The sequence below is a fragment of the Buteo buteo genome, chromosome 21, assembly GCF_964188355.1.
Source record: "Buteo buteo chromosome 21, bButBut1.hap1.1, whole genome shotgun sequence".
Taxonomy (NCBI): Eukaryota; Metazoa; Chordata; class Aves; order Accipitriformes; family Accipitridae; genus Buteo; species Buteo buteo.
The window spans coordinates 2,593,345-2,607,371 of NC_134191.1; the positions used below are offsets into that span (position 1 = coordinate 2,593,345).

The window sequence follows — 14,027 nt, forward strand, 5'->3', positions numbered from 1 at the left end:
CTGACCTCTGAATAGTCATAATTAACTGGAAACCTTATAATCTTCGATCAAGATCTCTATTTTAATTTGTGAAGATATTTTTGATGCAAAAGTTCTTTTTTTGCCCCCTTTTTGATTAAATGTACCTCTTTTCACTTTTTTGCTGGTCTGCTGTATGTTGGAGGAAGATTAAGCCTCCAGTCTCCATCGTGACATTTAACCTTTACTTATCTCATGCTAATTCCGTCAGCTTTAACAAAATTATCTTATTTTCCCCCCTGCTGATAGGCAGTGGAGGCACTTCAAATTATTAAAAAAAAAAAAAAAAGAGGGAGGGCGGGGAGAAAAAACTGATGACCTTCAATTAACTTTATTCTGCTAAATTTTACATTGAAATGATTCATGTATGCCACAGGATTTCACTTGCTATAGATGTGGAAATGGCTGCTGTTAAATGTATTTCCACATCATCAAAGCAACTTGAATAGATAAAGTAGAACTGAGATTCTAGGTGAGTCCTGAGGATATTATCATGAAAGTATGTCTTGTATTTTCTGGTTCATTTTCTATATGTGTAAATGCATTGAGAGTTTTGTTATAAATATACAAGATTATTAATGGAAATGTTGCTGTTCAACCCAGCAGAGGAATGGTAAATGGAGTGAATGTTGTGTATAAGGTTAGAGAGGGATGGAATAGCAACAAAGAGTAGAAAAATGGAACTGATGCATTTTACCAATGGAATCGGTTGCTCCGCTGAGATGAGAAGAGAGCACCGGGGAATTCAATGCAGTGCTCGTCCACCGTGCAGGATCGACTAGTAATATTGTGCACCATTAACTTGAACAAAGGAACAACTTTTGTAAAAACATTGCTTTTTGTTAATTAAGCTGCTTTGCACCCTAGGAGTGGTGAATCGTTAGCTGCTTATATTCCCCAAAGGACACAGAGCTGTTTGTGATCTCTGGAGATGCTGGAGATAAAGGGCTGTTTATTTTCCAGGCCTAGATTCATCCGATTGTTTCAAGTAAAAGTAAAAAGATTAAAAAATTGTGAACAGGCTCTGAAGTCAAATAGAAAAATGAAGCAGTTGTGTTATCTGTAGTATCCTTCTCTCATAATGAATAGGATTAAATTTACACAGACCCTTCTCTAGGCTTTCATTTTAATGATGGCCAGATGCTCCGAGTGTTACAAGCTTTGTTATGACCAGCAGAGTCTAAAAACTTGCCATATGTATTGCTGGGTATTACGTACCTAGTTCTGATGATTGACTTTCAGCCGTTTCTGTAGCTCATTTGCTTGTAGCTCAAGTCAGCCTCCAGCATGTTGTAGACAATGCAGAAAACTTCAGAGCAAAAACCATTATAGTTGTAAACATTTAAATGCGTAGTTTCACAGTTCGCTGATCTCAGGCAACCAGCTGCTTGTTTTCATCTGCCTTTTTCTTTTGTTCTGTATTTGCTCTGTATTGGGAGTGACTTCTGTATTGATTGCATCCGATGGGGTAGAATTTTTATTTTAAATTCTAACTAAAAGTTTAAGATGACTTCACTATTTTTTAATGGGATTCTTGTCAATTATAGTGAGTTATTTATAGAACAGTTCAGACTAAAAAGAATCTCCTGTGGGGATTTCTAGTGTTTTCAGCAGATTTCCATTCTGCTGTTTCATTAAGCCACAGATCCAGTGGACAAACAAAAGGTTGTTTCTTCTTCCTTAGGAAGCCATGTGTTTAACGAAGTCTTGCATTCATTTACTGTGGCCTGTTTTACTGAGGCCCAAACTCGGCGAGTCGATGAGTGAATACCAAGTTCCGTATCTTCTTTTTCCTATAGGCCTTTTATTGCTGAAAATCAATTGATTAGAGCATAATTCTCACTTGACCTGAAAACAGATGGCTGGAAGTCCAGGCCTCCTTCCCGAATAGCCTGATCCTGTAAGGTCGTGAGCTAAAGAGATGCTCATGAAATCTGTAATAAAAAATCCCTGGGTTGTGCCACGTCTTCCACGCCTGCTCATCTCGCAGCCTGAATGTGGCGAAGCCTCGCCACGCTGTCCCCGTCCATGCGAGCCAGCCCAGCGCTTACTGGTGTCACAGCCGGTGTCCCGAAGGGCAGGTTTTGGGGGAGGGCTGGCCAGAGGCAGCTCCTGGTTTTGTCTGAGCTCGTGTTTGGGCATCGTATGGACGGTGTATGTCTGGGCGTCTGCGTGCCGCCGCCTTGCGCATGTGTCGTGTGCTCGTGCACTGAGGCTATTAATTGTTTTCTCCTTTGGCCAGAACCGCCTGATTCGTCATGGATAGGACATACAAATCCTTAATATACGAGAAGGTTTATTTGTTTGTGTTTGTACTACAATAGCGCGTGCTTTTTTGTCAATCCACTAATGGTGCTGCAAAGGGCACGTTTACAGATAAAAGAAGGGAAATGGGGTTTCTCCAGTCAGCTTTCAGTTAGGGAGTTTGGGGGGTTACGCAATGTTGGGGGCTGTGCGAGGCCGTATTCCTTTTACCCATCTCTTCTTTCGGCCTCTTTTGAGCTCAGTGCCACTTATATGTAACAGAGAGTGGCCAACTGCCCACACAGCGGCAAGAGAGATGTGGAATTCAGGAGCACGTGCGAGGTTTTGTTGGGAGCTTGGCAGTTCTCCAGAGCAGCGGGCATGAGTCTTTTTCCCCTTTACGTTTGTTGGTAACTAAAAGAGCTTTGGCAGGAAAAGCCAAGCAACAGTAGTTCCAAATCGCCAACTGGTTAACTGTTATTTTATTGATCAGATAAAAATTTCCAACAAGTATGCAAAAAAAAGCTTACAGAAAACGGGATGAAGACAAAAATCCAACTTACTTGCTGCTGCATCTGTGTAAAGCAATTGAATTTTAAGTGGAATTTGTCACTCTCTTAGCAAATATCTGCAGCATTCTTTTTTTTTTTTTTGTGAAAAGGAGATAAACACTAACCTGTTTCAGATGGAAAAAGGAAAGTTCAAAAGATGCTGCGCCTATATGTGTCTTGAGAACTGCAGCGTTCTGAGCAAGCGAGGTGAGTAACCTTGGCTTCAGGACAACGGAGCGGGCAAGGGATAGGGAACGCCGAGGGCTGGTGCTGCAGCGGCGGGCAGGGGAGGAGGACGGGAGCCTGGCAGCGAGTACGGAGAGAGGCAGTGGTGGGTTTGGCAGCCTGCCTGGATGGGCCAGAGATGGGGAGAGAGTCCCGGCAGCTGCTCGGAAAGTCAGCTCCCGCTCTCGCTAAAACTGCTGCAATTAAACCACGCTCCGCAGCGTTGCCATTAAAGCGCTCTGAGTGCTGAAGTTTTGCTGTTTGGGACTCCCGTTCTGAATTGACTATTTTGGTAATTAAAACCAGCTCCAACGTGGATGTATTTATGAGTTGATACCTCTGCATTAGCACTGCAGTCTGGAGCAGGAGCGTGCTTCTGGAATGAATCTCAGTCCTCGCTGCCGCTCCGGTGGGTTTGCAGGAGCGTCAGGAGCGCATGGACCGAGCTCCTTTGGGATGGAGCTGAACGAGATCTGTGCTCCAGGAGCACAGCTCGTGCTGGAACCACTTATGGCCTTTCAGTCTGCAGGTCAAAGGTAGCACTGGTTTGAAGGAAAATCCCTTTGAAATGTGTGTGTTATGGATGGCAGGACCTCAGCACCAACTGTACCGCTCTACAAATCTCCTGGTCTGCACTACTGGCTACTATAGACAAAAGCCGGTGATGTGCATGGGTGAACTGACCATTTTTCTCTCCAGAGTGTCAAGGCTTTGCAAGGACAGAGCCTGAAGGCAGATGCCGTTTAAATGATCAGGAGCGGTGGAATTCAAAGCCAGCTCTGCCAGCATCGTTTGGGGCTGGGGCAGGGAGGGTTGTGCTGAGGCTGTGGCTCTGCCTCTCATCTGCTCTCCCCCAGCAGGCTGCCTTGCAGGAGAGGAGCTGTGCTGGAATCTCATTGCATGCTGTTATGACTTTTATATTCAGCCGTAAATAGAAACAGAGCTTGATATTGAGCACCAAGGAAATGATCTTCAAAGAACTTTCTTGACTAACGTCCTATTTGTCTGTCAATATCCTTCTGCAACCTCCTCCTTTTTGCTGAGATTCCCAATTACTTGGGCTGTGCCTTGAAATCTTTTTCATAAATTATAGTCACACAGAAAAACAAGTTAAGAAAAATATCCTCAGCGTTCATTTGTTGTCACTGTAAGCTAAGAACAGAGCAATGCAACAATCGGACCAAATCAAAAAGTTCGTCTCTGTTTTGGATTCAAGTTAATCAAACCAGTACGAAGAACATAAATCTTCCTAACACTAGCGAAGATCCTCAGGAGGTGGCTGTCAATTTGATAGTAAACCACAGCCAAGTAATGTTACCATGTGGCACAAAACTTAGATAAAAATAGCTGATTGCTAGAGCTTGTTTTCACCAATCCTTTCACATTTACTATCATCAGGATTAAAAATAAACTTGAATATTTTATGACTGATATCATTGCTGTAAACAAGACGAGTTGTTATCTTTCTATTTTGGAAAAAGGACATAAGGTAGTAGCTGTTTTCTGGAATCCTCATCTTGATACAGGAGTGCTACTTCAATATTTTTCAATATGAAACCTATTTGGGTATGAGTATAGACTGCTATACATTGTACAGGCCTCCTTTATTTTTATATTTAAAGATTTTGAAAATAATTTAATCTGGAAGTGGTGAGTCTATTTAATCAATACTCTTTCAGGTAGCTGAAGTTGTATATGTATAAAATGTGTGTAATTTTAAGTTCTTCACTCAAATTTATACTGTTTATTTTTTCCCCACTAAGTAAATCTACAAATAACATTGCTTCCTATTATTAAGTTTTAAAAAAGCCTGAAGCCCCTAGTAATTTGTTGAAAGGTAGCAGGAAATTAATTAGGCTGCCATAGACCACTTTCCCCCTGTCATTTGTATTGGTAATATGAACAACTGAGGATCATGTGCCTTCATTTCATAATGCTCTTTCATGTATGTTACTGAATTCATACGTTTCTTGGCTGCAGAACTGTGTGCAGAATAATAATATGATAAGGATATGCAGACAGTGATGAAAGCAAACAGATGAAGTAAATGATAGCATCATGGTGCAAGGTCATGTCTCTGAGGTGTAAGATAATGTGGAAATATCTGAAATACAAAAGAATTTGCAGGCTGAAGGAGAGAGAAAGCATCAGCCCATGCTAATGTACAGATTTAGAACATGGGAACAAAAAGCTCGTGCGGATGTATTTGTAATCTGAAGATGAAAGGAGATGGGACACAGGCTCACCCGGGGACATGGGAGGTGGGCAAAAAAATAGCCTGTAGAGGTGGTGGTGGTGAATATGGACCAGAGCTCACAGGACCCCAGCTGGCTCTTCTGTAGTCCCTGTGGACAGTATACCCGAGCTGAGTGTTTAAGAGTGATTTAAGGACAATGATACGGGTCTGCAGATGGTGATGGAAAGCAGCATGAGAGAGAAAGCACAAAGGTACCTCTGGTAAAGGGAGTGAAAGTGTTTCTTTTCTGCAGGAGTTTTGAGATTTGATTTTTCCCCCTTATTCTGGGTTCCAGCAGACTCTCAAAAACAGGAGTCCCAGCAGACTTGCTGGCATCTCTTCAAAACCGAAGCACAAGTCTTATACAGTGCTATAGTATTAAGTATTTGAGATGAGGGTGGCTTGACATCCGACAAGCTTCCTGCTCAGCCTATCTGAATGATAGTTTTTGGGCATATCATTATAGCTACATTTTAATGATTATCATGAAGATGTAGGCTTAATTTATCTCATACTGGGCTTTTCTGAACTATTACTCTTCATGCTACTTCTATAAATTACTAATGATATTTTCTTTAGCACAGGAATGTCAATGAGCTAATAATTCAAAACAATGTGACTAGGAATAGGGTTTTTTTGCAAAATATGTATTCTGCAGGGCTACAAGAAATACCATATCTCAGTTTGACTGGCTCCATAGAACCGATGAATAGTCAGAATTTTTTATTAATTTGGATGTTAAATGTTGCAGGAATCTGACAAAGAAGTGAAGGTGTACATCATCACAATCAAAATGTGGGTGTATGTATTGGGTTTCCTAGAGATTTTGCTAAAAATGCGGCTAGGCTGTATCTTAAAAACAAATGAGTGAAATCTTAGATGCCTGAGCATTTAGATATTATTTTTCCCTTTCCCATACTGTAGGCTGTAAAGTACGTGTTGTTGCAGCTGTTCCTGTAGGTGCCGAACTGTAAAACCTTTGTTTTCCTTGCACAACAAGCGAGACATGGGAAGATTTCCCTCTTGTTGCGGGTTAACGAAAGCATCAAGCTTCAAGATACGCACGCGTGCTTCACATTTGTGAGCCCATCCAGGTGGGAAGGGCAGCGGCCATCGGCGCAGGCTGCCTCCGCAGAACCCGTGTGTCCGTCACCATGCCGGGGGTCTGGCGCAGAGACTGCGTCCCAGGGGCTTTGGGATGATGCGGCGAGCCGTGCAGTGGTTCATTGCAGAGGGTTCGGGGAGTAAAATGAAGCAAAAGCCTAAAACTTGTTGAGGATGAAGAAATTGGGGTAGGCTCAGCCTGCTCCGTGTGTCACGGAGGGCAGGGGCCGTTCGGCCCCATGTGTGAGCTGGGACCGCGTGTGCCAGGCTGGGAGCAGGTCCCCAGCTTCGGTGTGCGGCTTGGAGTCACGCTGGGCAGAACTTCTGCCGTTAACAGCTGCAGTGATTGCTCTCCTTTCCCCTTGCGTTTCTCTGTTTTTCATTGTTTCCCATCTTGGCTATGACTTGGGGAAAAATTTCTGGCAGGTCAGATGAGAGCCCTGTCGCGGCTCTGGCAAGGGCACAGCTCAGGCTGCCCCCGATAGCAGCTCAATGCCAGGTATTAGGGTCCCACCTCAAAACAGCCAGAGCTTGTCAGGAGAGGCTTCGGAATACTCCTGCTTGAACAGTGGTTTAATTGTGTCGAGGTCTTTTATTGTTTTTTCCAGCTCTTGATATAATCCTGTAGTGGATTAAGCCCTTTCAGGAGTGGTATGTAATATTTAGTATTTATGAATATTTCTAAGAGCCCCCAGTTCCAAAGGGCTGGTTTTCTTAGGCAGATGATCTTCTGCTGGGATAGGTCTGGATAATTTCTGCAATGTTATTGCTGACTTTAAAACGTCTGGGAAAAAATTGAGGCCAACATATGCTGGGATTTGCACTTTTTTCCTGCTTAGATTATTGCTTCACTAGACTTAAGAAAATAATATCTATAAATCCTTTTCTTTCATGAAAAGTGATGTACAGAATAGCTCTGGTACAGATGGGGAATGAAGGAGGAGGTGAAATACTGAAGTCCTGATAGATTTTGCCATTGTATTTATCTTTTTTTAAAAATAATTTAACAAAAATCCCATTTTTCCAGGATTAATCATCACTTGTCTTCAAATGGGGCTTGAAAGGGAGATAATCCTGTTCTAGTCTAAAGACAATAATACTGTGGACCCTAAAACAGAAAATGTAATGGGACTCTCAAAAATATACTCTTACTGATTGACTTGCATGAACAAGACATGCTTGCTTAGTCTGAAAAAGAATTTGTCTTGTCACTGAAAGTTTGTTTTCTTTGTGGTAGGTCATGCTTCTGGTTAGTTTTTATTAGGGAGATTACATTACTTTAGGCAAAAGTGTCCGAGTGACTTGCCAGCACCTTTCCAGTGACTTCTGAAACTTGGGATCTTGAATTGGCTTTGAAAAAGGAATCCGAACGATTACTTAGATAGTGAAAAACTTCCTTTAGAAAATGTTGGCAAATAACTGTTCTCATCCTCTCCCTTGTTCCTGTAGCTTTTTATGAAGGCAAAATCTGAAATGGAAATTATACCCCTCGTCTTAACTAAGGCTTCACTGCCTCAGCTGTGGCATTTCTCTGCTCACTCAAATCTTGTCTGAGCTTGCAGAGTTTTTCCAGCATGTTTGTACGGAGGGGCCTGGTCAGACTCATTAAATGCAAAATAACCTTTAGAGGCAACCTTTATCGGGCATCCAAAAACTGTACAATTACTCAGTTGGAGGCTAAATTTTCCAAATGATTACAGTCCATGCTAGTCAGTTTTATTCACAATTACTGCCAAAAAAATCTATTTATAGGGTGGTTGCTCCCAATCAAGGAGGAGATGAAACGTCAGAGAATGTGAAGAGTGGAGGAGAACAGTTGAGATACACCGATAATTAATGCCTGAAGGGAAGCAATTCACTTTGCATGGTATTCTCATTCAGTCAACTGCATTTCAACAAATTTAACAAATATGTGTACTATATACTGATTGCAACTACAAAGCAGAAGCAAACGTCATTTTGTGGTTACTTTTTTTTTTTTTAAAGCAAGATTGTGCAAAGATTGTCCCACATAAGTTCAGGCTGTTACTACAATATATGTCTCGTGAAAATACCATGAAAGGTTTGGTATCATACAGACTGCTCAACTAGTTAGCATAAGCTTTATGGTATTATTAACTGTAAAAAAGAGAATATAACACTAGGTTTCTATAGATAAAAGCACACAAAATAAGGAAATGCGATTGCTTATACACCAAAAACACTTGGTGATGTGGAACACTCTGTATTTTATTTTATGCACAACTTAGGATGTAAGCCACAGTATACTGAGACATATTTAATTGGAGAAACATGGAAAGATAGTACTGGTGATGGCATCTCCATGTTTATGCTTTCTGCCCTTCTGTGGTTTTGCCTTAGCAGCAGTAAGTTTCCTGACTCTATCTGTTTGTTTGTTTATAAGAAATGGGGAAGGTCTGCGCCATTTGCTTGCACTTCTCTTATCCCAGTTAGATTCACTCTCTTTTATTTGAAGCTAATTAGTAATCTGAATTCCCTGAAGTCTGGAGATAGTTTTGCAGAACCTCGGTTTGCAGGATACCACCTCATCTGTTCGTATTGTCTTGAAAACGTTTTTCCCATACCAACCGCCACCCCCAAGATTAACTAAAAATACATATTTGAGCTAAGCAAGTACTATCTCCCATTTATATTCAATACAAAGTTTCATTTAGATGTTCAAACATGATTCAGGGGAGATTGAAAATGTGTCAGCTTGACTGCAGAGAGCAGCAGGATTTTATTGTATTGTCCCAAGAGCAGCTCAGTGAAAGAGCTGTCAATTGCACCCTGTTTTGCTTGCTGGTTTTCTTTCTCTGCATTAAAAGAAAAACCCCAAGCCCCACCAAACCATAGTCATTCTTGTCTCCAGAAGCAAATTGTTCCTGTGTCTGCTGCAGTAGATGCATTACATTAAGCCCTTACTCTTTCTCCTGCCAGCTGCCATCAGGGAGGGCTGCGGAGAGTCACCAGTCCTGCTCCTAAAAAAATGTTAGTCCTCCCATTTGTCCTGCCTGGATGAATACAGGGTGGGACTTTCATAACCCATTGAAAAGACGGGAGAATTTTTTTCCAGCACTTACCAGTGGCCTGTGATCCCTTGGGCTCCCGAAACGAGGGCTGGGTGCTGGCGTGACACCCCCGGGCACCGCTGCGGCCGTCTCCCAGCGCAGAGCGGCTGCTGGAGCTGCCGGGGCTGCGGTGCGTGTACCGGCGCATCGGTGTGTCTGCGGGCATTACACGAGCTTCGTGTGAGCAGCAGGATATAAAGGCATTAGATCGACGCGGGGAGAACGTACGTATTTCTCTGTTACTCAAACTTCGCCGACGGGTGGGCAGCCTGCAGGCTGGCGCTCCAGCAGCTCTGTTCTTCGGAGGCTGCGGACCCCGGCTGGCAGCGGTCTCTGACCTGGTGCAGTTTTACACGCCACAGCCACAGTATACTCAGACATGTTTAATTGGAGAAACATGGAAAGATAGTACTGGTGATGGCATCTCCATGTTTATGCTTTCTGCCCTTCTGTGGTTTTGCCTTAGCAGCAGTAAGTTTCCTGACTCTATCTGTTTATTTATAAGAAATGGGGAAGGTCTGCGCCATTTGCTCGCACTTCTCTTATCCCAGTTAGATTCACTCTCTTTTATTACACGTGGTTTGCCTTCGGCTTAGCGTCACAGTGTATGACTTAAACCAGCCCTATATCTTTGCAGGCTTGAGGCCGTGACAGCGAGGACCTCCCCAGTACCTCAGCCTGGTGGGAGCGAAGAGGCACTGGTACCCGGCGGACCGGCTGGGCAGAGACCTGCTGCCGACCGGGGCATCTGCCCCCCCCAGCCTGCGGAGCCCTCCCCATCTGCGGGGTGACCCGCTGCTCACAGCGCCCAGGCACCGCCTTGGGCGGCTCTCGGGATTCCTGTCTTCTGTCACAAAATAAACTTGACGTTTGCGCATCAAATGGCAGTTACACCTGGGGAGACCTGAAACCGTAATGCTCAGCGTGGGTTGTTTGCGTCCTGTATTGTACCTTCGTTTTTTATGGAAGAGGCGAAAGCTTTTATCTCAACTTCTGTGGAGCAGTAATAATAACCTGCTGTAAGCCTGGCTGACCCAAGTGCCACTGTTAGCTCAGGAAAACGAGATAAAGGGTATAAATCCACCCCCCTGAGTTTTTACAGCAAGTGTTGTTTTGGTTGCCTCCCTAACTTTCCTCCTCCTGCATGTTGGCATACATGCAGCAACTGTTTTTTTCTAATGAATGCCTAACATCTTTTATTTTTTTATCTAGTTGATACAGTTTTGATAAATGTGAGGGCTTATGGAAATTCTTATTTAGTTTAAAACAACGTCCTTTCAGAGCAAGGCAATGTGACTTCTGGTGCGGGTATGTCACCTTAAAATTCTGCATGTTCATAATCACAGAGTTGCGAAGTGTCTGGGTGGTTGTAGTAAATGCAAGTGGTTTTGTTCATGCTGTAACCAGTTCCCCAAAATAGTTCTGCTGGTTTGTGTGGTACCATGTCAGACAAACAGCAATTCAAATAATTTTTTTACCATGTTAGGATGCAGTCACCTGTGATATAAAAACAAACAACAAAAAAGTCAAGAGCATTCAATAGTACTTTGTAATAACTTGACTAAAACCAACAGAAGGACAAGAGCTTCTTATTTCATTATGAAGCCTTTTTTATCCTTTTTTTGAAATTCCTGTAGTGTGTACTCATAAGCTGTGGGTTTTATAGGTCAGCATGGCTTGTCCCTCAGCTGCATAGGGATAATTAATTGCTCTCTGAAACACAAAGTCTGTTCTTTCAACACTGTGAAGTACAATCACTGTGTAAAGTTCCTGCAGATGCCGAGTAGTGCTGTTGGCACTCAGACGGTGTTAGAGTTGGCGTTCCCTGCCTTTCTCATTCCATGATTTCTTTACATCCCATTTGCTTACGGTGCCTATGGTACAGGCTTCCTCAGTTGGTTAGACTTTACACCTGGGAGCACAGAAATGCCGTGGATCACTGTGCTGTCCTTTCACCTTTATACACTAGGGTTTACGTTTTCTCACTCACAGCTAAGTGTAAATTTTATTATACATCGAGTATATCTACCTTAAATCCCATCAATGGGCACAGGGTGCCGGTGGGCAGCCTCGGACCACCGTGGGCAGCAGCTTCTGCCTTACTGGAGCTCAGCTGGTGCAACTGGAGCGTCAGGATGTGGCATCGCCTATGCAGCCCTCGCCAGCACCATGGGAGAAAGCGTAAAGAAAATCAGAGTGGTTTATCATTAAAAAGCAAGAAGTGTTTTGTTGAATTGTTCCTGACAGGGTGGCTGTTCTGGTGCGGTGATGGTTCTAATGACAGCAGATGCTTTTTCACTGAGACACTTCCCAGGAGGAGATGCCAGGGGATAGATAATTGGACATACTGGAACCACTTAGAAACTTTTATATCGTTTGGTATTTATTGAAAAGATAATGACTGTTTCTGTCTTGAAGTGACCTAGAAACTGTAGAAAGGCAATATGCAAAAGCACGTAAAAGTTGGGTCCTGTCCGCCTCCTGTGTGAGCTGACAGACGTTTGTCAGAGGTTTCAGTATAAATTTAGTATAAACTTAAATGTACTCCTAGTTGCATACTAATTTTGTGTATTAATGCCTGTGCCAGCCCACATTGCCTGCAGAATGAAAGCTTGTTCTTTATATTCTGAACAGGAGCATTGTGTTTCACCAAAAATGGAATTTAAAAAAAATACATTAAAAAGAAAATTGAGATCTGGAATGGCTCAGGAGCGACCCAGAGCCTCGGTCGCTGGCAAGACCTGCTGTCCCTGGGCACGTGGACCTCTTGTACGGGACAGTGTTGAATTTCCTGACTGTCACTAGTCTGCATTGAGCATTCAGTCACCCCCTTTCTCTCAGCTGTGTTAATTTTCGACTTGTCTTCTTTCTGGTTGTAGTTATTGAATTAGAAGGTTTTTGCCATCTGGCACATTTTTAATTCACTTTCTTGTAGTGATAATATTTTTAGCAGCCGAAAGCAGAATGATTTTTCTTTTGTCAATGAGAAGTGAAAGGTAAGAAGAAGAATGTGCTGCAGAAGACGGGGATGCTGTGGAAGAGATCCGGGGAGATCTGAGTGGATCTGCTCCAACACGTTTGATACAATTCCTTGCTTTGCTTTGTCTGCAGATCTGTGGACAAATGCCGTTTCAGGCAGCGACTGGTTTGCTGGCATTAACCTAGCCTCTAGTGAATATTTTTTCTGTGTCTCTAAAATGACATTTTCTTGGAAATGGCAAGGGCTGATTTGTGCATGGCTGTGGCTGAGATAGCGGACAGCTTTGCAAATCAAAATTCAGGCTCATTAGGCATAGGGTGCCCTTGAATTTCGCCTGTTATTTTGGTAGCCAGTCACCGTAGCGCTTGTGCCTGATGGCAGGTTGAGTTATTGTCTGACTTTTATAAATGCAAGAAATCCACCAGATTGCAAATCTGTCTGTGAAATTTTCCTTGAGGATCCATCACGATCAAAATGTACTGGCTTCGTACCTCAGTCAGCTGAAAAATCTTACCGTCAGGGTGTGTGTATAAATCCCAATTTAGGCTTTGTTTCCAGAACTGTGCAGCTCTGCCAATTCCTTTGTGTAAATGTGGGATTCCTAATACTGGTGTCCAGCGGGAATTTTTGTACATTTTTTATTTATCTCTAGGGGTTTTTTTACTTATATCTTCATGGGGATGAAAGTGTTTTAAATTTATGGTGTAGTTAAATCTCTTGTAAGCCGTATAATGAAACTTTATAACTCCCTTCAGCTGGGGGGCTTACCGGTCATTTGTCTCCAGGAGATGTTAATTGCTGATGTGATTTTCAGTTAAGTATGATCCTGTCTATTATGTGTCTCAGTTCCAGTGTAGGCTCATTTTTGTTCCCTATTTTCCTGTGTAATTGTAATGGATTTTTTTCATAAAAAGTCATTTTGTACCTAGGGCACTGAAGCTTAATGATATTTATACTTTCTAGCTCTTTTTTTAAAATGCCAACGCAATATATAATGTTTAGTTCTTTTTGTGATTTTTAGATGTTACTTAATAGAAAACCTCATAAAAATATTGCACAGAAAGCTTGTATAGAACCAGCAATATGTTTTTGAATTTCTGTGTGTGTGATAATGTATATACATACAGATACATATGTATATGAAGAGTTGTTTCTCTTCTCAGATCGTGGATTTTCTTACACATTGATCATTAAACATCTGAAGATACCATTACATCTACTTTTCTCCTGGTACATGTGTCTCCTTTGGTGACTGCTTTGTCTTTGCCCAAGCTATCTATTAAATTAGACTTTAGTGATTTATATTATGATCATATATTCTGTAGCACTATATTCTATGTGTAGTATAAGTATATAGTGCTATATATAGTGTGTGTATATAGTGCTAAGCCCTATATATTATATATAAAAAATACACACAGTATACCATCTATATTACTATATTCTGCAGTGTGTATACCATAAACTTTAGTAATGTCCTGTCACTCTGCACACATATACAAATAGTAGTGCACAGAGTAGGAAATCTGCCTGAGCCTTTTCAAAACCTCATAGCTCTGAGACTGCGGATGATATCGATCACATGAAATAAAATGAGG

The 14,027-nt window shown here is 42.2% G+C and overlaps 1 long non-coding RNA gene across 2 annotated transcripts in view; it reads left to right on the top strand.

Moving 5' to 3' along the window:
- The window catches only part of LOC142042797 (uncharacterized), a 120,450-nt gene extending 106,857 nt beyond the window's left edge, over nucleotides 1-13,593 (top strand). For both annotated transcript variants that reach the window (XR_012653862.1, XR_012653863.1), the window contains one exon: nucleotides 10,087-13,593. This is a non-coding gene — a long non-coding RNA (uncharacterized LOC142042797). The remainder of the gene's footprint in view (nucleotides 1-10,086) is intronic.
- Nucleotides 13,594-14,027: the final 434 nt, after the last annotated feature.